The sequence below is a fragment of the Caloenas nicobarica genome, chromosome Z (assembly GCF_036013445.1).
Source record: "Caloenas nicobarica isolate bCalNic1 chromosome Z, bCalNic1.hap1, whole genome shotgun sequence".
Lineage (NCBI taxonomy): Eukaryota > Metazoa > Chordata > Aves > Columbiformes > Columbidae > Caloenas > Caloenas nicobarica.
In genome coordinates this window covers 53,419,468-53,442,552 of record NC_088284.1, presented here as the reverse complement: position 1 = coordinate 53,442,552, position 23,085 = coordinate 53,419,468, and the positions used below count along the sequence as shown (strand labels likewise).

The 23,085-nt window shown below is 41.7% G+C and overlaps 1 long non-coding RNA gene across 1 annotated transcript in view; it reads left to right on the top strand.

The window, feature by feature from the left end:
- Positions 1–9,059: 9,059 nt before the first annotated feature.
- Positions 9,060–23,085, top strand: part of LOC136002598 (uncharacterized) — a 34,262-nt gene continuing 20,236 nt past the window's right edge. The window contains exons 1-2 of the long non-coding RNA XR_010607928.1: positions 9,060–9,185; positions 9,409–9,490. This is a non-coding gene — a long non-coding RNA (uncharacterized LOC136002598). The remainder of the gene's footprint in view (positions 9,186–9,408; positions 9,491–23,085) is intronic.

The window sequence follows — 23,085 nt, the reverse complement described above, 5'->3', positions numbered from 1 at the left end:
CTTGCAGGGCTCACAATTACACTAAGTATACATTACATTGCCTTTAAATACAATAAGATGTTACTGAAAATATATGAAAACACGTTAAAAATATGGGGTTTTCATACCTTTCATACCTTTAAAGGTACACGCCATTAAATGTCAAGTAATATTGAGCAAATAGATAAGCAACACGTTTAGGCAGGATTTTGAATGGCTTCCTGCCACTGCTTTACCCCTCATCTAGAAAGGCTGCTCACTAAAAGGCAGCACAAGCAGCCCAGGGCAGGCCTATAGGCACATGTCTCATGTCTCATGCTGAAGATCCAGGAAAGTACGCTGTGTTATCAGTACCATGGAATTACTAATTCGTGATTTATCTTCTGTGAAATGACGGTACAAATAAAAAAAGCATGTGAAAGAGGCCAAGTGGCAGTAATGGGAGATTTTAACTACCGGCAATCAACTGGTACATTAGGAGAAGGAAATAAACTGGAGGCTCGCGATGTCTGGTTTTTGACTTAATACAGAGTATACATTAAGTGTAAGAGGCTGGAATAAAGCCCGGGTTGCAGACAAGGGAGAAAGAGGTTTAGGCACAGTCAGGTGGTTGAGAAGATGAGGAAAATATTTTTCTGCATCTAATTTCTTTGAATCTTTGTTATACAAACACAAATGAATGGCACACTTACCTAATACAAAATTTAAAAACAAAAACAAACAAAAAACAAAAAAAAACAAAACCAAAGCAAACAAACAAAAAAAACCCCACTAAATTTTACCCCATCCACGGCTAAAAGAATAAATTCTTCTTTCCTTCTCTGTGAATGCAATGTGTCTGTTGGCTTGTCCTTTCAGACATCAGTGTGTCTCTCTCATGCAATTTTTGCTGATCTGGGTTTCAACATTGCATGTTCTGGAGCAAGACGTGGCAAAGAACTACCCCACTGGATGATTCCTTACAGAAGTGTTGCATTAGATAGCCAGAATAAATAGAGTGGAATGGGATCAAAGTCAGACATATATTAACTATAGCATGGCTACCTAAATGAAAATAAATGTAGGGAGAGTTGTCTAGTAGTTGGAGCTGGAAATCAATCTTTAGGAACCCTGGACTGTGTATATGATTTTGCCGCAGTCCTACTTCATGAGTTTAAAATTATGCATCAGCTCTATCCCCCTGTTTACTCTCTCAGACAGAGTGACTGTAATTGCTTTGTAAATTGTTTCACATTATTCAAATAGTTTTACTATTATTTCAGTTAATGCATAGACAGCTAATGCATGATGAAAACTCTCTGTACAATAAATCATGGCCTCCACACAGATATATACTACTTCCCACAAGAAAAATGAGTGACACAGCACACACTTGCATGCTCAAAACCCTGGGCAACACTAAAATTCAGAAGGCTCATGCAGGACTCAGTGAGCTGAGAAGACTCTTTCAGTCCTAATTTTTCTGCCCTATATTTCCTGTATTTTCTTTAAGTAATTGAAGGTAAGGTCTTCCCTGGGAGTGCAGCTCACTGTATATGATGATGAGAATTTCAGTTCCAGTGGTATTACCCAAAATAAAGAACATGGAATCAGAGGATCACAGAATTACAGAATGGTTTGGGCTGGAAGGGACCTTTGAAATCATCCAGTCTAACCACCCTGCCATGGGCAGGCTCATCTTTCACTAGATAAGCTTACTCCAAGCCCCATCCAACCCTACCTTGAACACTTCCACTGATGGGGCATCCACAACTTCTCTGGGCAACCTATTCCAGTGTCTCACCACCCTCATAATGAAAAATTTCTTCCTTATGTCCAATCTAAACCTACCCTCTTCAGTTTAAAAGACTGTTGCCCCTTGTCCTGTCACTACAGGCCTTGCTAAAACATCTTTCTTTGTCTTTCTCACAAGCCTTCCCTGGACCCTTCTTTTCTCCAGGCTGAACAACCCCTACTTTCTTGACCTTTCCTCACAGGAGAGGTGTTCCAGCGCTCTGATCATTTTTGTGGCCTCCTCTGGGCCTGCTCCAAGAGCCCCATGTCCTTCTTATTTTGGGAGCTTCAGAGCTGGATGCAGTACTCCAGGTGGGGTCTCACCAGAGCAGAGTAGAAGGGCAGAATCACCTCTCTCAACCTGCTGGCCATGCTCCTTTTGATGCAGCCCAAGATACAATTGGCTTTCTGGGCTGCAAGTGCACGTTTTCAGCTCACGTCCAGTTTTCACCCACCAGTAACCCCAAGTCATTCTCCATAGGGCTGCTCTCATTCCCTTCATCCCCCAGCCTGTATTGATACCCAGGGTTGGCCCAACCCAGCAGAACATTGCATTTGAACTCATTGAACTTCATGAAGCTCACATGGGCCAGCTCCTCAGACCTGTCAAGGTCTCTCTGGTTGGCAATGCTCCCTATAGTGAATCAAGTGTACCACTCAGCTTCGTGTCACCTGCAGACTTGCTGAGGGTGCACTCAATCCCACTGTGTGTGTCACTGATGAAGCTATTAGTTTCAGTACCAATCCCTGACCACTCATTACTAGTTTTTACTTGGACATTGAGACATTGACTATCAGTCACCCAGCCAGGTCCTTATCCACCTAACAGTCCATGTGTCAAACCCATATCTCTGCAATTTAGCAATGAGAATGTTGTGGGTGACCATATCAAAGGCTTTATGGAAGTCTAGATAGACGATAACTTCATCAAGAGACTAGGTATGAAGAAGATAGCACAGGGCTCACATATTCTTTCTAGTTTATTCATTCTCATTTCTGGAGTAGGACAGAGATTCATTGATACAACCTGCATCTCTTAAAACAGGGATGTCCATGCCTTGTTTTCTTGGGTGTTGCTATCAGAGGAAGTAGCAGCAACAGATGCCATGGAGTCTATGCTGCATAGGTGTGTGTATAGGTCGAAGAATATAGTTGCTTGGACTATACCTTTCTAAGCCCACCATTAGTAGCTTCAGGCACAAGTGCTGTGAATACAGTTTCCAAATAATATCTGTTAAAACACGTTGCAGTCTATGGGAAGGAAGGAAATCAGTTGGGTGATCCGTAGAATCTTGAAACATTGCTGGCTCAGAATAGTGAATGTGCACTTAAGTGCTCCTAAGTAAAGACTTGCTCTTTTCAAGGCCATCAGCCCAGCTTGCCTTTTTTTATCCCCTCAGGACTGATTAACTGATAATAGGACTGGTAGCAGAAAACTCTTTTTCAAGAGCCAACGTTCCTAAATTGATACAAAACTTCCATATAGACTAGGTTTGTTTTTATGGAAAAGATGCATGTCCCAGAATTCAGAGCATGGTATACAGTATCCAAAGCCCAGCTGTAAGGAAGACTCTCAAACTACCTGTTTTTCACATGCTGAACTGCAGAACACGTGGGAAGTCTGTCCTGCATGTCAGTGTATCTTACTGTACTTACCTCTGCCAGCCCTGATACTGTAAGGCACAGATAGTCTGTGCTTTGGTTCAAGAGCTTGTTTGCCAGTCCGAGATGGACAATTTATAAGCTGAAGATAAAGCGAAGCAGTGGTTCTATTCATCTGTTCCTTCACTTTTCCACTCTTTTGCACTGGTGGCTGGATTTCCCAGCTGTGACCTGAACCGAAGCATCTTCAGCAGCCTCTCGCAGTCCTGAAGTCTCCCACAGCTCTTTGTGCTTCACCCCTGTCGCTTCTGCCTAGCAAGGGATTTTCCACACTCCTCTGTGTTGTTGGTGATTGTTTTTAATAAGCACTTTAAAAACACCTAAACCTGGGACTACTTGATTTTATTATTGGTAAACAATCTTGGGTCTGGCTTCACAAGTATTACCCTTCCGGGCTGATTAACTCTACGTTTGTAACAAAGGAACTGACTTCATTTTCTTACATGGGTTACATCTGCACTCACACAGTTAGCAGATATTAAATATCAATGTTAATCACTTAAAGTTTAATCCACAAACTCAGTGTGGCCCCTGTGGGTGACATCTTGTACAGGGCTATATTTTATGGCTTCTCCCTGGGGAGCTCTCAGGTTAGGCCAAAAAAATGCTATTGCTTGATGTTTAATAGCTTGGACATTATTGTGGAGCCTGTAAAACCTCACCCCTGCTGTTATGTGGGTTCTTCAGCAAATCTACGATCAGCACGTTATAGCTGCAAAATGTTTTTCTCAGTCAAGGCAGTTGTAATCTAAAATAAATATTTAAAAGGAATATTTTGAAGGACTTTTGTCTACAGATGTTCATTTGTGTCATTGGAGCACTAAAATTGCTTTCACTGGAGTTTTTTGGCTGGCTACCTATAGTAATACAAATGACAAAACAAAACTGCTGTCTATATAGCTCAGAGCTGTATCATGTCAGCAAAGGAGAAGCATTCGGGTTAATGTTGCTCCTTGTGATGCTACAGTTAATTACTGTGGGTGGAGTGCTGCTGACCCTTATGCAATTAGTGGCTGACATGATTTTGACCATAAGTTAGGTCCACGAGTTTATGAGTAGATTACAAAGAATTCATTTTTGCCCCAGTTCATACTTCTTTCTATTCTGAATTGAAAACAGAAGCAATTTCAGAAATATTTTAGTCATGGTTTGCATAGAGGACAGCAGGCCTTGGTCTGGCAAACTTCCCCTCTGGAGAAACAGAGATCATGTTTTCTCATCACAACTGCATGATTTACATATTAATGACAAATCTGTAAACCACAGAAAACTCTGCTCGTTGGACTACCAACAGGAGACATAGTGGAGCAAAATCTAACTGACATGGTACCCATCAACTTGATATAAAACCAACAATAAATCTATCTTACCCCCCATTAAATGTGATTGACAAAGCAATGGAAAGTCATATAAGATAGAGGGCCATAATAAACAAACTGACAAACACTTTTATATAGTATGTCCCTGTCTATATAAGATTATGTGCATATACCACGTGGATGTATTTTTTGCACAATGTGGAGCAGAAAGAAAACTCATGTATGAATACAAAATCTTACATATATACAAACACATATACATGTATGCATGATCTCTATATATGCGTGCACATATATGCATACACACATATGCCCAAATTCCTCATATTTTCATCAGAATGGATAGTGCTGCAACATGGCCAGAAGAATACAGCAGAAGATAGGGAAAGGGCTGCAGCAAAGTACTGCCTCAGTGAATACTAAGTACTGCTACCTGACTTACAGAGCCAGACTTAGCCTCTTCTGTGTAGTTGCAGGTGTGTTCACCCACACTCAGTGGCAGATTCATAACTGACTGCTGAAACTGCTTGTGTAAAACTGGCAAACTGAAAGAAACAGATAAGAAGAGAGATGTCTGAGCTCCCCGAAATGTGCTGCAGAGCATGAGCTTTCTGTGTTTTTCTGGTAACCCGTGTAACTAAGCAGGTATTTCTTCTAAATAGACTCAACATGGAAACCAATGTCTTGCTGTCTGCTAAAGTCTCCAAGGAGACTGAAATCCTCAAAAAGGGGTAAATTGCCTCATTCCTCACAAGCAACTGGTTCATCATTACCTTAAATGTCACAGCCATTCGCTATGCCACTGTTGTGGTAAGTATGCATAGAAAGAAGAGGAAAAAGCCAACACTGCTCAACAATGCAGCCCAAGGCATGTTATGCCATCTCAGGAAGATAGTTGGAGTATTCCAGCTGCAATCAAAATCACTGGAAACAGCATGGAGCAGCTACCCAGCAGGACTGGGTTAGCAGAACCAAACATTTAGCGATACATTTAACTATAATTTCTTCATACTATTTTTTTACAGTTTCCACTGAAAAGTATGATAACATTGCCATATAAATAGATCTACATGTGTCCTTCATCAGAGTATAGTACCAGCATCACATTTAATACAGAGAAAATGAAGGCTAAAATGAACTCAGCCCAAATAAAGTCAGTGGGAGCTTTGCCATGGCCTTTAGAGGACCAGCTTGTTACCATAGGTATTCAGCCTGGGTCAGGATAACCCATTCTTATTTATGGACTTTATTCATGAACACATTTTTTTTCTTTAGTGGTTAGAGTGTGTTGAAAATACTGACCTTCTGAGCTAAAGAAAAGTGAAAGGAAAAAAAAAAAAAGAATTAAAGTGATTTGTGTGCATGATAAAAGTGTTTTTCTGCAATAACACAGCATGAGGTCAACCATTACACAGGTTGCATTTGCCACTTTATATCTCCTGCCAGACCAGTACAATCCAGGGCCTGTTACCCCCGCCTGCAGTACTGTTTCATAGTTATGAAGTCATGACAGCTGTGATTGCCAGTGTGGAGAATAAAGTCTGTGGAAAAAGTTTGGATAGGTTCCCACTGCATGCTGGCCAAAAATAAGTTAGCTGGAATTAAAGCATAAGAGGAGAAAGCTAGCAGGGGGACAAGAGCAAGGGAACACGCAAACATTTTAGATCAGGACACAGCCTGAGCCACAGCAGCTCCAGGATGGATCCTGGCTCCACTCCCATCTCTGTGGGATCTTGGAACTGATAAAAAGTTCAAGGTGTAACAAGAACCCTTTTTGGCCAAGTGCGTCCTACCTCATGGAAATTGGTACTTCCCATTTCCTGCCTCCCCAGAGATTCACAAGTCATTTGACTTAATTTCACTCCCACCTTAACAATAACTGCACAAACACACCACCTCGGTCCTTGCACCTGAGGAAACATTTTATAGGATCTATAAACTCACAATGTCCCACTTGAACGTGGGGAGCAGGTGCTAATCAATAATGTGTTGCCAACATTTAAACAAAGGATCTCCACAGACACAGTCTCCCTTAGCTGTGACAAACACCGCTGCTCCATCCCCCTGTGGCTTCAAGGCTGTGTGCATTTGCAGAGCATGTTCTGATTTCTTCTTTCCTCATTTGCCACCTGTGGAAAAATATTTCCTCATATCTTCCAAACAAAGCAACAATGCTTTGCGAATTAATGGAAAATGTTTCTGTTTCATTCGTGAAAAATAACTCAAGGGTATTTAGAAGAGTATAGTGTTCAGCGTGTAGAGGTTGGTTCTGCAGGTTGTTATGGAGGTATCACACAGAGAAGATTGCCAAGATATTTTCTTTTGCACCTAGTAACTAATACTTTTTACAGTAAGAGTTTTACTATGAGGATGAGATGTGTGCTCTTCAGAATACCTTGGAAGAACCTTGCAGAGAGGTCACTTCTGCTAGGGATGACAATGATATGTCTAGAGAGGGTGACATATTGGATATAGAGCGATGGAAGCTGATTGTAGACCTTCCACGGGCCATGAAGAACCACTCTGACATATCTGTATCTCTGACCAATGCAAGTGGGCATTATAATTTGAATTCAATCAGATTATGTTAAACACAATTGCATTGAATAGGGTCTTCCCACTCACCCCTGGAAGCAGCAAATGTGGTGACCCAAGATACATGGTAAAAGCTCCGAGAAAAGGGGTCAGACAAAAAAAAGACAGTAGGACTAAAATGGAGACCAGCTATTACATTTTGAGTTCAACCAAGACGCGCATGACCATATTCAAAGGGAAAGGTGTAGTTCTGCCTGACACAGGGAGAAGAGCTTTGACTCATTCTCACAATGGTAATTCGGAAGGGCCTAGTGACATTTACTTGCATGTCTCAGAAACTGTCGCTTGTCTCAAAACCTTGTTAGACCTTGTTAGATAAAGTTCACTAGCACATACCACTGACAACCACAGCAATGATTTTTTTCTTTTTGTTGCTCCAGCTCATGTGGGAAGAACTGATCTTCGCCTTATTTAGAAATAAACTTTTATATTATGAAACCATCCACTATGCTAACACAGAGGCAGACTCAGACTGTTTGACTTTTCTAATCTTTATTTGTTTATTGCTTTAAAATATTTGAATCCAGAAAAAAATAAGATTAGAAAATTAAACATGGTGAAAGCCGTATACAAGGGGAAGATTAGAGAATGAAACATTCCCCTTCTGCCTTCCTCCCTGAGCAATTGCTTCACCACCCATAGCACCTCCTTCTGGCAATTGCATCAGCTCTTGGGAAATGGCTAGTCTGCCATTGAAAGACTAGAAAATAAAGAGATTAATGGGAAATTTTAAATACTTGTTAAAAGCTTCTACTTCAATGCCAGTTAACAGCCAGGGGCTCATGCAAGCCTAAAGGACAGGTATTATAAGAAAACATGAACTGCTTCTTGCATTTGGAAACTGTAGACAACAGGTCAAGTAAGAGTCACTAACAAGGCTGAAGAAGTATTACCAAGGACGAAGTCTGACCCACTCTGTAGCTGTAACTACACCACAGCCATAGAACAGGTAGATACTCTAGAGACAAAGCCAAACTGACCTGTGTTAAGAAGCTGACAGATATTTTTACTTGCATTTGCATCTAAACAATGCATTAAAGGCGTATACCCATAAGCCCTTATTTCTCTGCTGCTTTCCTTCACCATTTTTTCCTTTGGTTTTTCCCTTTGTCTTAGCTTGCACTTTTGGAAGAGAAATGGAGTCCTTGAAGATTTTATTTACTTGTAATTAAGATGATTCTCAGTCTGACAAATCAGACTAAGAGAAAGACTGAAATGTTACTTGCTCTGCAGCCTCTTCTGTTAATCACAGAGATTTGTCCTTGGAATACTTTTTCATTTTAAAAAAAAGTCAGTAGTTTGAATACCTTTGATTTATGTGAGACTACAGCTTATCTGAGTCTTTAGCACTACAGCAGAAGGAAGTTGGGTTGAAGAGCCAAAGCTATTTTTCCTTGGGGCAGAGGAGAGGGGGTTGGGGTTGAATGAAGACAGGGAAGTGTAGCCCTTGGTGCTTGTCAAACCCACAGGGCAGCACTTTGTTTTTTCCTGTCTTAAGAGTTTTTTTCTGTATCGTGGCTGCTCCTCTGCTTCTGGGACTGGTGTTTTCAGAGGCAATTTCCTTACACAGACACGTGCAGGCACTGTAAATAGAGGTGAACGTGATCGGTTGCTGTATGTGACATGGTCCAGTTGTACTTGCTTAAATTAGAAATCGTAGGCATGCTTTCCCTCCCTTCCTGTTTTCCCATTGATCTCGCTTTTGTGCATTGTATTTGCTGCGCACTGCACAGCTGTCTGAACTCGAGGCCAGCATCAGCACTGCAGCTGATCAGTGTGTTGTTCCCACTGCCTGATCCTGGTTAGGGTTTGGTTGAACTGTACAATGCAGCTGAAGTCAACAGATGGATCCAAAAAGTAAGATAAACCTCCAGTCTTTTCCTTACATGCTGTTTTCTGGCTGTGTACCAAAGCATTAGATCTCCATGTCTGTTGTCATGCATTGTGTCCTGCGGGACTAAAGTCTGCTGTAGATGTGGATGGCTGTGCACAAAGGAATAAGTCAAAGAAGCAAATAATCCAGGGAAAGGCCATCAAATCAAAAGCAAAAATGCTGCATTTTTTTTCTTTTTTTTTCTAGGTGGAGGAGAAATGAACAACACAATTTTTATTTTCCTCGTCCACCAGAAGGAACTTCCAAACTGACTGGATTTCTATTTGGAGTAAGAAATACCAACACTTATTTATTAATTGTTTGCAATGCCTCTGGAAAGGGTGGGCAAATTCTTTCTGCTTTTATTGTCCAACTCCATGAAGGGTAAAAGGAGCACAGGAAAGGGCACCAGTTGTTGTGACTGGCAATCTGAATGTTATGATATATGCGCAACCAAACAAAAGAAATGCAGAAACATTGAAAAATGGTACAATGGTGACAAGCAGAGCTGGACCTCAGTTTGCTCTGTTTCAATACAGGCTATGGGTTTTACCTGTATTGCAGGTCAATGTACAGCCATTACCAGAACTGTGCCCATGTGACTCTCATTACCAGAGCTGTGACTTTTATTTCCAGAATCATGACTCCAGAGTCATGACATAAACCTCCTTTAGAGATTATACTTGCTATGCAAAACTCTAGTGCACTGAAGGAAGATTGCAGTCTTTTTTCCTTTAAAACTGCTAGACAGCAGAGAAGTAAAACATCCTGGCAGTGTGCTGTGAGTTGTATATTCATTAGTGACTCTGCCCCATGAGCTGCCTTCTCTGGCCCACATCCAGGAAAGCACAAAGTATACACTTAATTTTCAGCATGTGTGTAGAGTCATTAACTGCAAGCACATGCTTACATGCTTTCCTCATTGCTGCTTTTGGTTCTGCTATTTAATATAAAAGGCAGCAGTGGCTTTTAGGGGCTGAGAATGTTCTGGAGGGGACCTAAATGAAAGTGCTGAAACCTTCCCACTGCATATCAGAATAGCAGGACAGTAACGTTCTTCTGATTGTCATGATAGTCCTGCCTGAATACTGTACTTTGAACAAGCTTTGTCAGGCAAACCTCTGTCTGTTCACACACATGTTGATTCATGCCACTAAACTGGGTGGCATGGGGAGAAGGGAAAAACTAACTGGCGTATTTTCAGCAAATGACACATACTGTTCTCACTTCAGACAATGCAGCCATCCTGCAGCTGTAAAGAAGTTACTCTTCCTTAAAGCTGTAGCAGTGTTGTAGTAATACAGTCTAGTCCAACTTCGACCCTGATATCCACATGGCTGCCTCCAGGAACACATCTGCCTTGTCTCGGTTTGGTGTGGGTCTGTCAGGAAGGAAAAGCCTTCCTGAGACTGAATTGCTTATTTTGCGAGCTTCCTCTGCAACAGCCTCAGCGAGAAGCTCTGCAAACGTTATTTCCCCTGTGTCTGTGCCTGCAAGTCACCCTATGGTGAGTCATGTCGGGGAGACATGCGAAGTGAACTCCTGGCTTCAGCAAAATGGCCAAACACAGGAGGAATTAAATTCCATCTCACTTTCACGCTTTCGTCGGTGTCATCAAGAAATGACAGGTTTCTTCTTTGTACGCCTCCTTCTCAAGTTGATACAAGTACCTTATTACGCCTACTTCATCTGTGAAAGACCCAGCAGAGACAGTTTAGCATTATGGCCACACACCAACATGGTGGCAGAGGCAAAATTTAAATTTAAGCAGGTGTGGAGCAGTGGGCTTGTGCCCAAGCTGTTAGACAGTGTTGTGTCATACAGGGTCTGACAGGCACCCGGTTAAGGTGGGTGCCTAAAGCTGCACAGGCTCCTTTCCATTTACAGGAGCTGCCCATCCTCCCTCTTTGGTGGGCGCTGCAGGTGGGGGCTGCCCGACCCCCAGCAGATTTCGTGCTCGCCACGTAGCAATGCTCATGCCAACAGCTTCTGGGCATGGGAAGGACTGTGCTCAGGGATTCACCCCTCCGGAGAAGATGCTCTGCGCTAGCATACTCACCATCAGCCCTGTCAGAGCATTGCAGAGCAAGGTAAGTATAAATTCAATCATCTGTTTCCTTTCCCCAAAAAGAAATCCAGATTTACCCTGGGGATTTGGAGAAAATTTCAGGCTAGGGCTGAGTTTATCAAAATCTTACAGAAAATGACCCAATATTGCAGAAGAAGAGATACATAAGCACAAAGTTCAAGCTCAGAGTTTGAAGTTCCACAAGCAATTAAACTGGGGCTTTTTTAACTGACATTATTTTTCTTATGTATGGCATATATACAGTTCAAAGTAACCTCATTTGTACCATTTCACACTATTGGAAAAGGAAATAGTGATACACTGTATGTGCCTGGTATCTTTTGAAAGTTCTCTGGAGAAAAAATAGGCACAGGCACTGAGATTTATTAAAATGTGAGTCCTTTTTGAAGAGGCCAACTTTACTAATGAGATGGCCTGAAAACCAGAGACTGTCCCTTCTGGCATACATGTATCACCTGAAAGCCAGTAACTTTTGATTATCTCAGTATTCCCAGAAATTACATTAAGCTGAAACACAGCTTCAGTTGACATAAGTATCAAGTATACACTGGGACCTTTTAATGCTAGAACAATAAGCCAACTTTATTGCAAAGATTATTGGTAATATGAGGGTTGTGCTGGTATGTAGTCATAAGTACATAAAATTATTGTTTTTCTGCTGTAATCAATGGCTATGCAGTCAAAAAGGACCAATAATAAATTTGTAAGTAATTAGTGACAAGGATTTCTTTTGTTGTATATAAATGGAGTAAAAGCCTCAGGCTAATTTTACCAGCATGTTCGTATGATATCACTTCCTGAAAATACATGAAAGTTGTGGGGTTTTTTTAAAGAAAAAAGTACACACACAAAGCAGAGGCTGTCTAAGTTCTACAGAAAAAAAATGACCTCAAGAAATATGCTGGGTTTCTACCTCAGAAACCTGATTTAATATTGAGGTCATTGAGAGAATTGAAGTAAAATTGCTGTTTCTGTCTTTATGCAAGGCTAGAGAGCATTTCTTTTGCAGTGAGTAGCCTGCTTACAGGACCATAATTCAATAGCAATATTTTCTGAGTCACTCCATTGATTTGGCAAGGCTTTGTTTTCCCTTTTTTCCACACTGTCATTTTACATAGGTTGAAGCCAACTGTGCTCAACCTCTGCTATAAATTACCAGTAGGCAAATCTGAATCAATTCGGTTGATTTTATAGGCTATTCTACTGAGTTTACAGGCTTCACTCTGAATTCACCCCAGCACAGCCAGATGCAGAATTTGGCCAGTTTTGTGTTTGCAGGAAAATGTAATTAAGCATGACAGATGTGCTTATGATAGAAAAAATTACTGTACTGTAAGAAAGATACCAAAGATAGTTATACCACTCCTTAAAATCCACAAAGCCTTTTTACTATGTCCTAAAATTTATTCTGTCTTTTTTTCTGGCTTGCCCAGATACACCACAGATTTTCTGAAGGATTTCTGAACTTCAGATGAGTTCAGACTTGTGACTGAACTGAAAAGCTATTTTTTTTTCTTCTTTTTTTTTTTTTCCTGGCAGAAGTCTCTCATGTCTTTGGCCGACAAACTTATACTTTCTTTAGGATTCTGGATGGAAATGCCACTAAATTGCATTTTGCATGGGAAACTCATTTTGTTCTTGCATATTTGTGCAGAATAGTGTCAAATTTCCTATTAGCCCTTGAGCTATTCAGAAGAATGTAAGAACCAGCCCTGATCCAACCCCACAATCAAAGTGATGCCATTAAAACTGGCTACAGTGAACTTATTTCTTATTTCAATTCCTTCTGTACTATCTGGATTTAGCTAGCAACAAAGTATCTGAAATGCTGTGAAGAAGGTTAAGAGGTCTAACAAAATTCAGATGAGATTTCCCATCCATTCCTGTAAAAGCATATGACCATTTCATGATGCTGCCGGCCAAAATAAATTAGAGCAAAGGTGTGAGAACTCCCAACTTTTAAGTGTGATTTATTGTTAGTTATGAGACCCTATGTTTTCTTCACAGGGGTCATAAAAATATGATTTTGAAATCTTTACCAATAATACCAAATACCTGAATGCTTCATGTCGTATTGCCTGGGGTGACAAGGTGAAACATCATTGTGACATTTTTGGGTCACTCAGCCATTCTTCTAAGTAAGGTTACAAACTGAAAACATTTTTGTGATACTTCTGATAAGGAAGATGAACAAGATCCTGATGTTTACTCCAAGGTCTCTTTACATAAATCTTTATTGAACTGCAAAGATAATATTACCCCTCCCAGCATGCACTACAGGTCTGTGAAGGGTAAGAAGGAGGACCTGGGTAACTATATACTGGTCAGCCTCACCTCCATCCCTGGAAAGGTGATGGTACAACTTAACCTTGGCGTCATCTCAAGGCATATCAGGGATAAGAGGGTCACTTGGGGCAGTTGACATGGCTTCACCAAGGGGAAGTCATGCTTAACCAACCTCATAGCCTTTTATGAGGACAAAATGAGGTAGATAGATGATGGCAGAGTGGTGGATGTGGTCTGCCTTGACTTCAGTAAAGCATTTGACACAGTCTGCCACAGCATCCTCATTGCTAAACAGAGGAAGTGTGGACTGGATGATCGGGTAGTGAGGTGGACTGTGAACTGGCTGAAGAAAAGAAGCCAGAGAGTTGTGATCAATGGGGCAGAGTCTGGTTGGAGGCCTGTATCTAGTGGAGTGCCTCAAGGGTCAGTACTGGGACCAGTATTATTCAGTATATTCATCAATGACTTGGATGAGGGAATTGAGTGTACTATCAGCAAGTTGCTGATGACACCAAACTGGGAGGAGTGGCTGACATGTCAGAAGGCTGTGCTGCCATCCAGCGAGACCTGGACAGGCTGGAGAGTTGGGTGGGGAAAAAATTAATGAAATATAACAAGGGCAAGGGTAGAGTCTTGCATCTGGGCAGGAACAACCCCAGGTTCCAGTATAGGTTGGGGAACGACCTGTTAGAGAGCAGCGCAGGGGAAAGGGACCTGGGGGTCCTGGTGGACAGCAGGATGACCATGAGCCAGCACTGTGCCCTTGTGGCCAAGAAGGCCAATGGCATCCTGGGGTGTATTAGAAGGAGGGTGGTTAGTAGGTCGAGAGAGGTTCTCCTTCCCCTCTACTCTGCCCTGGTGAGACCACATCTGGAATATTGTGTCCAGTTCTGGGCCCCTCAGTTCAAGAAGGACGGGGAACTGCTGGAGAGAGTCCAGCGCAGGGCAACAAAGATGATGAAGGGAGTGGAGCATCTCCCTTATGAGGAAAGGCTGAGGGAGCTGGGTCTCTTTAGCTTGGAGAAGAGGAGACTGAAGGGTGACCTCACTAATGTTTATAAATATGTAAAGGGTGAGTGTCACGAGGATGGAGCCAGGCTCTTCTCGGTGACAACCAATGATAGGACAAGGGGCAATGGGTACAAACTGGAACACAAGAGGTTCCACTTAAATTTGAGAAGAAACTTCTTGTCAGTGAGGGTAACAGAACACTGGAACAGGCTGCCCAGGGAGGTTGTGGAGTCTCCTTCTCCGGAGACATTCAAAACCCGCCTGGACGCCTTCCTGTGTAACCTCATCTGGGTGTTCCTGCCCTGGCAGGGGGATTGGACTAGATGATCTGTTGAGGTCCCTTCCAATCCCTAACATTCTGTGATTCTGTGACTACCAGGGGTCGAGAGACTGATACCAAGAAACTGTTGCTCCAAACATTACACTTACCCAGGTACCTTTCATGAGAATGCTTTCTGGCAATGCACTATACACATCTTCAGTTTCTTCTACACTGTTTCCCTGAAAATAAGACCTTCCCTGAAAATAATACCTACCCCAAAAATAAGCCCTAGCATGATTTTTCAGGATTTTTGAGGATGCTCAAGATATAAGCCCTACTCCAAAAATAAGCCCTAGTTACAGTTCATTTAAAAAGTAAATTTAAATAGTGTCCAGGTGGCCATACATGTAAAAAAGTAATAAGTTTTGGAGCAAAAATCAGTATAAGACCCTGTCTTATTTTCAAGGAAACAGGGTAGATATATGGATACAGAGCCATGACATAACATAGCAATGCCATGCTTCTCAACCTGCATAGTTTTTTACCCTAATTGTCTGAGCTATACGTCCCATTTCTGGCCAGAAAATGAAGTAGAGTATAAAATATAGTAAGATAAACAGAGACAACCTTAAACGTAAGAATGCTCCCCTCTTATGTGTCACTCTGAGCACTCACTACTGTAACGGCACAGGTCTACAGCAAATGCTGGAAGAAGTTTTATGGAAAATGACGTCAGGAATTAACTACCAGCATGGGTGGAAGTACACTTAATCATGCCCAATATAGAGACAATTACTATGCTTGTAAAGAAGTGGCAAAAACATATTCTTAGTAAATGAACAGTTCTGGCAGAAGCATCAATTTGCTGGCATAAACACATCTACCCCTAAGGGCTTTGACCAGTGAAGTGTGCTGCCAGTTAGAGCTTGCACCCAACATCACACCTCCCTTTATTCTGACTGACGCAGTTATTTTGGTTTATGTCTATGATGACTATCACAGAAGGAAAATTTTCTCACTCTTGTACAGACCCTGGTGATTGCTGAGTAGTGCAGAATTTGCAGATATTGAATGGTAGTAGATGTACAACCATATTCATGACTGTATCTGTTTTCTTTATGTCCTTAGACCCCCACTGATCTGAATTTTAAAATAAGGATAGATTAAATATTCGTATAATTTAATCACTGCTTTCCTGGATACATTGGAAGGTATAGTGCAATGCTAAAATCAGGTCTCTTGTGAGCTCACAAATAAATTATTACCCTTGCCATTAAGATTCCTGCATGCTGATGGCCAGGCCATGTAGCACACCCAGCCTTGCCACTGAGAAGGTGCTGCAGAAAGAAATGTAAAAGAATATTAGAAGCGAGATCTCACTTGAGATCTCACAGGTAAATACCAGTTTGAAAACTGCTGGCAACTTCAACCGAGCAGCGGTTCGTGGTTCTCAAGAGCAAAGAATTCACTTGAGCTGCAAAACCCTCTGGAAAGCACTTGACTGCGCAACAGGCGATGGAGCGCAGCCCCTGGCAGGTCGAGCGAAGGGCCGGGAAAAAGAAGGCGCCTCAGCCAGGCCACAGGGCCGGCGTGCCTGCACCAGCCACATGCCGGTGTGTGCGACCGCTGGTTTTCATTAGAGCTGCCGCAGCAATGCCGGGCTCCCACGCTTCGGTGGAAATTGGGGAAGAGAGCTGGGTCAGTGGCGCGGTGCCCGGCCAGCACGGGGGTCCCGAGGACATCACTTCTCACTTCTCCAGCTCCCCTGGCCCACTGGAGGCTTCTCAGGCTGCCCGTCTGATTTCTCAGAGAAAAGCAAGAGCTAAATATGATGAACCACAATTTTGGAGCTTTCACAAATACATAAAAATAGTATTAATTGAGAAGATTATTTGTTGTGTGTCACATAACACACTGGCTCCTTCGAATTTTTCAAACCCACTAGTCAAATATCTTACTGGAGCAACAGGAGCCAAGACATGTTTAGGGTTTGCCACCAGCTGCTGTTCTATTTAGTTTCTATTCTAAACTTGTTTTGGCTTCCAGCTTTCTGAAGTCTACAAAAAAACTCCACTACCTCAAAAAACAGGCATCTGAGTGAGAGGATTTAAAATCAAAGTAGATATTTTTCTACCAGTTTTGAAAGGTGTTAAGAGATTTCTGGAGTATGATTTTATTTAAAAAATATATATATATTTTGTCAGCGTGGAGAAAAAAAAGAGAAAGAAAATTAAAGTTAATGGGCTCTTCTGGCTGAAATATCACAGTGAATTTCAGTGTTCATTTAGCTAATTTTAAACAACAAACACTATTAATGTTTTATTGTGTTGTTTAAGTATACTAAAGAGCATAATGGTAGAGAGCTTTGTACCCATGATGAGTAATAATACCACAGCTGCAGGTTTTCCTCTGGAAAAAGCCCGTCAACTCTTTTTCATGTGAAGAGGAAATACAAGATATAATAAAATACCTAGGAAGGTGTCATTATGGCAGGAAGACTGGCTAAAACTGTGCCAGATTCTGCTGTCTGCCCAGGTGAATTGAGTTTACAGGTCACCTGAGAGGAGCATATGATCAGAGCAACAGCAGATGGTATCTATAAAGCACAGGCAGAGCCCTCTCTCTTGGAGGTAGTTTGTAGGCAGATCACAGGTGCTTGGGTGGGTTTTGTGCTCATTGGAGTAGTTTGTTCCTAGAGACCTTGTGTATGGCAGAAGGCAGCTAGAGGGGTTGACCTGTGATAGCTGAATCTCACAGGGTGCTTCCAGAGTCAGGACTGTGGGCTACATGGAGGATGCAGGTGTGAGGCTGCTGCCTGGACCTTGCCTCTCCTCCTCCGGATTTCTGCCAGCCTGCAACTCCAAGTTTCTTTCTCTCTCTCTGCAAGGCAATGGTGTGAGCAGGCTGCACGCTTTCTTCTGCTACCTCTCTCTAAGGTCCAGTTGCTCTTCCCGTGTGCTCTCACATGCTTCCCGAGGAGCTGAGCTATCACCTCGCAACCAGGGGTGGTTTGAGACAAAACCTGAGTGACAAGAGAAATTTGGGGAACTCGTGCAGGGTGGGGAGTAAAAAGTCTCATTTCAGAGTCTTCACTAAGGCAAGTCACCAGACTGCAGCTTTGAATGTCTTCAAGAAGATGGCTCTTTTAGAAGTGTGTTTTGCCTTCCGTCATCTAGCAACTGTCTAATGACTGCTCAGGAAGACGATGGGTAATGCAGGTGTACAAAATTATGCTCTTGCCATCTTGCTAGCAAATAGGGACTATGAAAGTGTACTTGCATCGAGAAACCCATAAAAAGAAATCCAGTAATAGTGCTGAGGTCATGCATGGAGTGCTCAGCCTCACTCCCAACTTCAGAAGGTGTTGACTTCGTAAATGAAAGTGAATATTAAAAATTTAATCTCATCTGTCCCATCCTGATGCCTGCAGCTTCTGCAAAGACAATTTCCACTGCAAGCCTACAGGAAAATCAACAGTAGTGACTACACCATCCTTCCTGATCTAGGGCATGAGTGAACTAAGTCTAAGTGAAGGGATGGAACACCTTCTAAGGGGAGAAAAGGGTAAAAATACTTCTTTGGATTTAGCATCACCAATGATGCTAAAAGGAATGTGTATTTACCTCTTTGGCATAGCAAAAAAACACATCTTGATCTTGCCTCGATAGTACCTGCTGTTAAAATCTGGTTAAAATTTTCATGAAAGAACCCAAAATTTATGCAGGACAAGTGGCCTAAATGAAAGTAAGACAAAAAAGTTAAGAGATTGTACTCCAGTATGCATTCAAAATTCTTTTGAGCTGGTGATGGCATTAAAGGACCTATTTATTGCAGCCACAAGTGAATGCCACAGATTCCTATGGAGAAATGTGGAAAGCTTATCAGCTCTTCTCTCTTTAAATTACATTGTGGGGAGGCGGGGAGCAGGAATCATCAAGGGAGCAATGTGAAAGTATAGGCCCTGATCCAGTGTGATATTGTCATCCTTTCACATAACATCTGGGCTCCAGATATCCATTGGTACATGTGAGTGACTGCAGATGCAATTGCAGAACACAGCAAGCATGCATGGCTTGATCTGGGGAATTTTGGCAAGGGGATCTGGCAGAGCCTAAAACCGTCATGATTTACTGAAAATTCATTTTCAGTCATGACTAATTTCATTTTAAATCAGCAGGATTTTTCTTTAAAGTTTATTGGCTTTAGCCGTTGATCCAGAGAAATTTACGTTTCTGCAGGTATTTGTACACTCAGCTTAAATCAATATTTCTTCCTTCCTGTGGGAAAATGTGGCCCATGTGTGTGATTCTAGAAATAGTAAAAAGAGGAACTGTCATCAATTTGTCCCTAAATGAATGTGTTCTCACTGAGACCTTTACCTTCCTGTGATGGTTAACAGAATGAGTGAGCAATGAATGGTAGCAACTGAGGTATTTAAGAAAAATCACCATTTTTTGTCATGCAGGAAAGGAAAAAATATATATTAAAAGATAAATGAGTGAATGAGTGTCAGCAACAAAAGATAATTTGCTGGATAATTTGAAGCTGACTTCTATGAACATCATATTTATGATCTTTCCTATTTGTTGACAGCTCCTTCTTGCCTCAGTCAGTAAAACGTTACAATAGTTTTATAAAAACCCTTCAATTCCCTTTAAAACAGGCATGAAGGAATACCTGAGAAATACAGTTGCCAAAGGCCAGGAGATCCTCAGTTTGGTAAAATTTTTCACTTCTCTCCATTCTCTTTATGGCACCTCTCTCAACATTTGGAGATGTGTGTACCTATGTTTGCTCCGTGAGCACAGGCTTGTATTAAAACCTGAATGTGTTTCATCAGGATTGTCTCTGTGTTGAATGGTTTCCATTCGTGGTGTGATTCACTTGAGCAACAAAGAAGATCCCACGCTACTCACTTAAAATGCCAGTCTGCCATTATGATTTACTGTATCAAGCATCTCGCAAGCATCTGTAGAAACAGGCCTTGCATTCATCATTCATAGGACCATGTGTTTCTTTGCCTACTTATCCAAACTCATGACAGCCCATTCCCACTTGGCCCACAGTGTAAAACAAGAATTAGCATGATAAAGCAAAAACAGCTGCAGATACGACAGTAGCAAGCACAGCTCTTCGCGTTTCATGAAGACTTGAAATTTCCAATAGAGTTTTCCCAGATTAGTATCCGTTGTCTGAGGTAAAGTAACAAAACAGATTTTGGAACATAGCTATTAACTGCTACCATTAATGCGCCCGGTCTGTGAAGTAAATGATGTGTTGTCTGCTCATTTATTAAGTAGAGTGTTTTAATGCGATATGTTTCAGTGTCAAATAGGTAACTAATGCATCATGTAGACAACTCGTCCACACTATGCTGTGACATTTATTTTACAGTAATTTTAAGTATATCTGAGAGACATCAACCTGTTGCAGCATCCTTAGAAATTCTGAAGCAAAGGGCCTAGTTAGGAACCACTGCCCTGTACAGCTTTCTCGTCTTGGATGCTTCCTACTACATTTGTAGGCTTCCAAATGAACTGGAAGGCTTGGGAATATAATTTGATGTCCTGAATTTTTTTTAGGAAAAACAGCATGTTTGAACTGTGGTCACAGGACATTCTAGTTCATTTGCCCAAGTTACTTTTTTTCTGAAGTCTAACTGGAAAGAAAAAAAAATATTGCAGCTCTAAGTTCAAATGCAGTCACTTAGAAACATATCCATCCCTGTTCCATACTGTTACTACTGATTTTTACATGAAAACCTGTAAATTACCAGGTACGCATAAACCACAGTACAGCTGCTGGCAGAAGTACAGGACTTGCTGCAGCTATAAAAGCAGCCTAGACACATTCAGGTAGAAAATTACAGTTCCTAACCTTTCAAAAGGTTAGTGCAATCCACCCCACACAGGGACCTATGCAGACACTTCTAGCACTAGTCTCACATGGGGCTTAGGGACTAGAGAGGCTTGCTCTGCTCAGGGCCAAACCAGACCTACTGCATCTGCATTTGCAGGTTGAAAAAATGGTCACCTGAGCATTTCAAATGTATCAACCAATTTTGTATTTCATCTGTCATTGGTATCTAATGAGTAGTTTGGATCTGCTGCTTGCAATATATTCTGCGAGGCACTATGGTCTTTGACCTGAGGATGAATATTGTATGCACCATGCTGGAGAAAGACCTCCTTGGTTACCTCATATGCTGACCAAAGAAATTACATCCTAGAAGCCCTATAAATGTTGCAATCTTGTCCTTCCTTTCAGTGGGGGAGATCAGATGTGTGCACAAAGAGCAAATTGCTGCAAAGGGAAGACTCAACTCTTTGCCAAGGATAGCAGAGTGTGCATATTTCTCTTATCGCTTCTTTTTTGGTGTGATAATCTGGAGCCGGATCTCCCTGTTACAGCTGGGTAGATCTTGGCAGACAAGTAAATCTGAAACCCCCTCTGTCTGCAGTATGAAAAAGCGATGTGTCTTATCAGCTGGAGGGGTCTTCAGAGAAGGTGGTGGAGGGAAATGCAAACAGTATGCCTTCCCACAGCCTCTCAGGCAGCTCCACAGCCTCCCTCCTCTTGTCACTCTTTCAAGTCTCTTGGGCCACTGTCCAGTGCATATCTGTCTGCTGCTTAACAAACTCAAGCTGTGGTTTTCAGGCTGATAAATAATTATGCTAATTAACAGGTTGGAGGAAAATGTGATGTTATTTCTGTGGAATGTTCTGAGAGGCTGGAAACACTTAACTGCGAAAACGACATGTGGTGAAATAACCAATAATTTGCTTAAGAAACCCACATCTGGTATGCCTGCTAGAAACAGGGGTTAATAGTCTGTCAGGGGCAGGCGGTGGCAGTGAGTAGCCCTAGGATAAACAAAAAAGCCTTAACGGCAGGAAATGGGCTTGTTCTCCTAGCATAAGCATTTACATTGGCTGCTAACCAGCAAGAGATGTAAAAGGAGTTGTTTAGTTTACACTTGGAAAAAAAATAAAGACAGATGGAAACAAACAGTCTTTTGCATTTTGCGTATCTGTGAAAAGGAATAAAAGCCACTGAGGGTAGCTAAAAATGGTAATAATAACTATGCTCCACGCTCCTGGAAGGAGTCATAGACTCAGCACAGTCATAAAAAAGGAGAAGGATTACTTAATTTATTTTCATATTATTGAAATAACTGTCAGATAATTACATGTATGACTAAGTGACTGCTCACACCAAAAAAGGGCCGGGGGGGAGGGAGCGGGGAGCAGAAGAAGACAAATCGGAAAACTTGGTTAATCGATCCAGGTTGATATCCTGATTTGTTTTTATAAAAGGATTGACCCTGATTTTCGTTTTGAGGATGGAAAGTCCAAGTGCCACTTGTGATAAGAAGGAGGGCATTCCCACTTGCCATTACAGTAGTCAGGGAAGGAATCTGGACCACAATGCTAGGAACCCACGCTTGCATTGGTGTGGCATTGCTGCAGCACTTAAAAGTGCAAAAGAGGAAGCCACATTTTAAGATGGGATGAAATGTAAATAATGTACTCATTTGACGAGATTCAGATGAAGTGCTCTGTGTGTGGCAAGCTGAATCTGTATTTATAGCAGTTAAAGAAACACACAAGACGCTCTGGATACACTAAAGACCATGAATAATACATTGTTGGTTCCTAATTTTGTTTTAAATAAACAGACAATGTTCTACCTTAGGTGCTGTTTTTCTGCTGAAGTGGTGCAACAATTGCAAAAGTTGCTGTTATATCTGAGTTGTATTTTTCACACAAGACAAGACAACACCTCAGCAGATGTTGGCAGCTTTCGGTTCCACACTGGACTACTTGACATCTCAAGCTGAATTTTCTTTTATAGTCACTTTCAAAGATGTATATTATCCCTTGTCAAAATAAAGAGTTGTGGTCTCTTTCCAGCCCAGAGAAATAGGGTAAGTGCACATTATCACCATAACATCTAAGTTGCTCTCTCTTTCACTACATTAGTGCATATTACAGCCTTGCAAATGACAGGCTTTCACAGCCTCATATTTTAGTGTCATGTCTTGTTTTATAACGACATCATGTTTTCTCTACTGATCCTAGCACACAGTACCAACGTGACCCTGCAGCTTTGCAATATTTCTCAAAGCAGCGAGATCTCCTGGCCACATGTTGATACCTGAGGTGCGAAGCAATGGCAATAAAATGACTCAAAAGCCCCATTTATCAGCAAAAACAACTAGTAGTGCTCAGCTGAT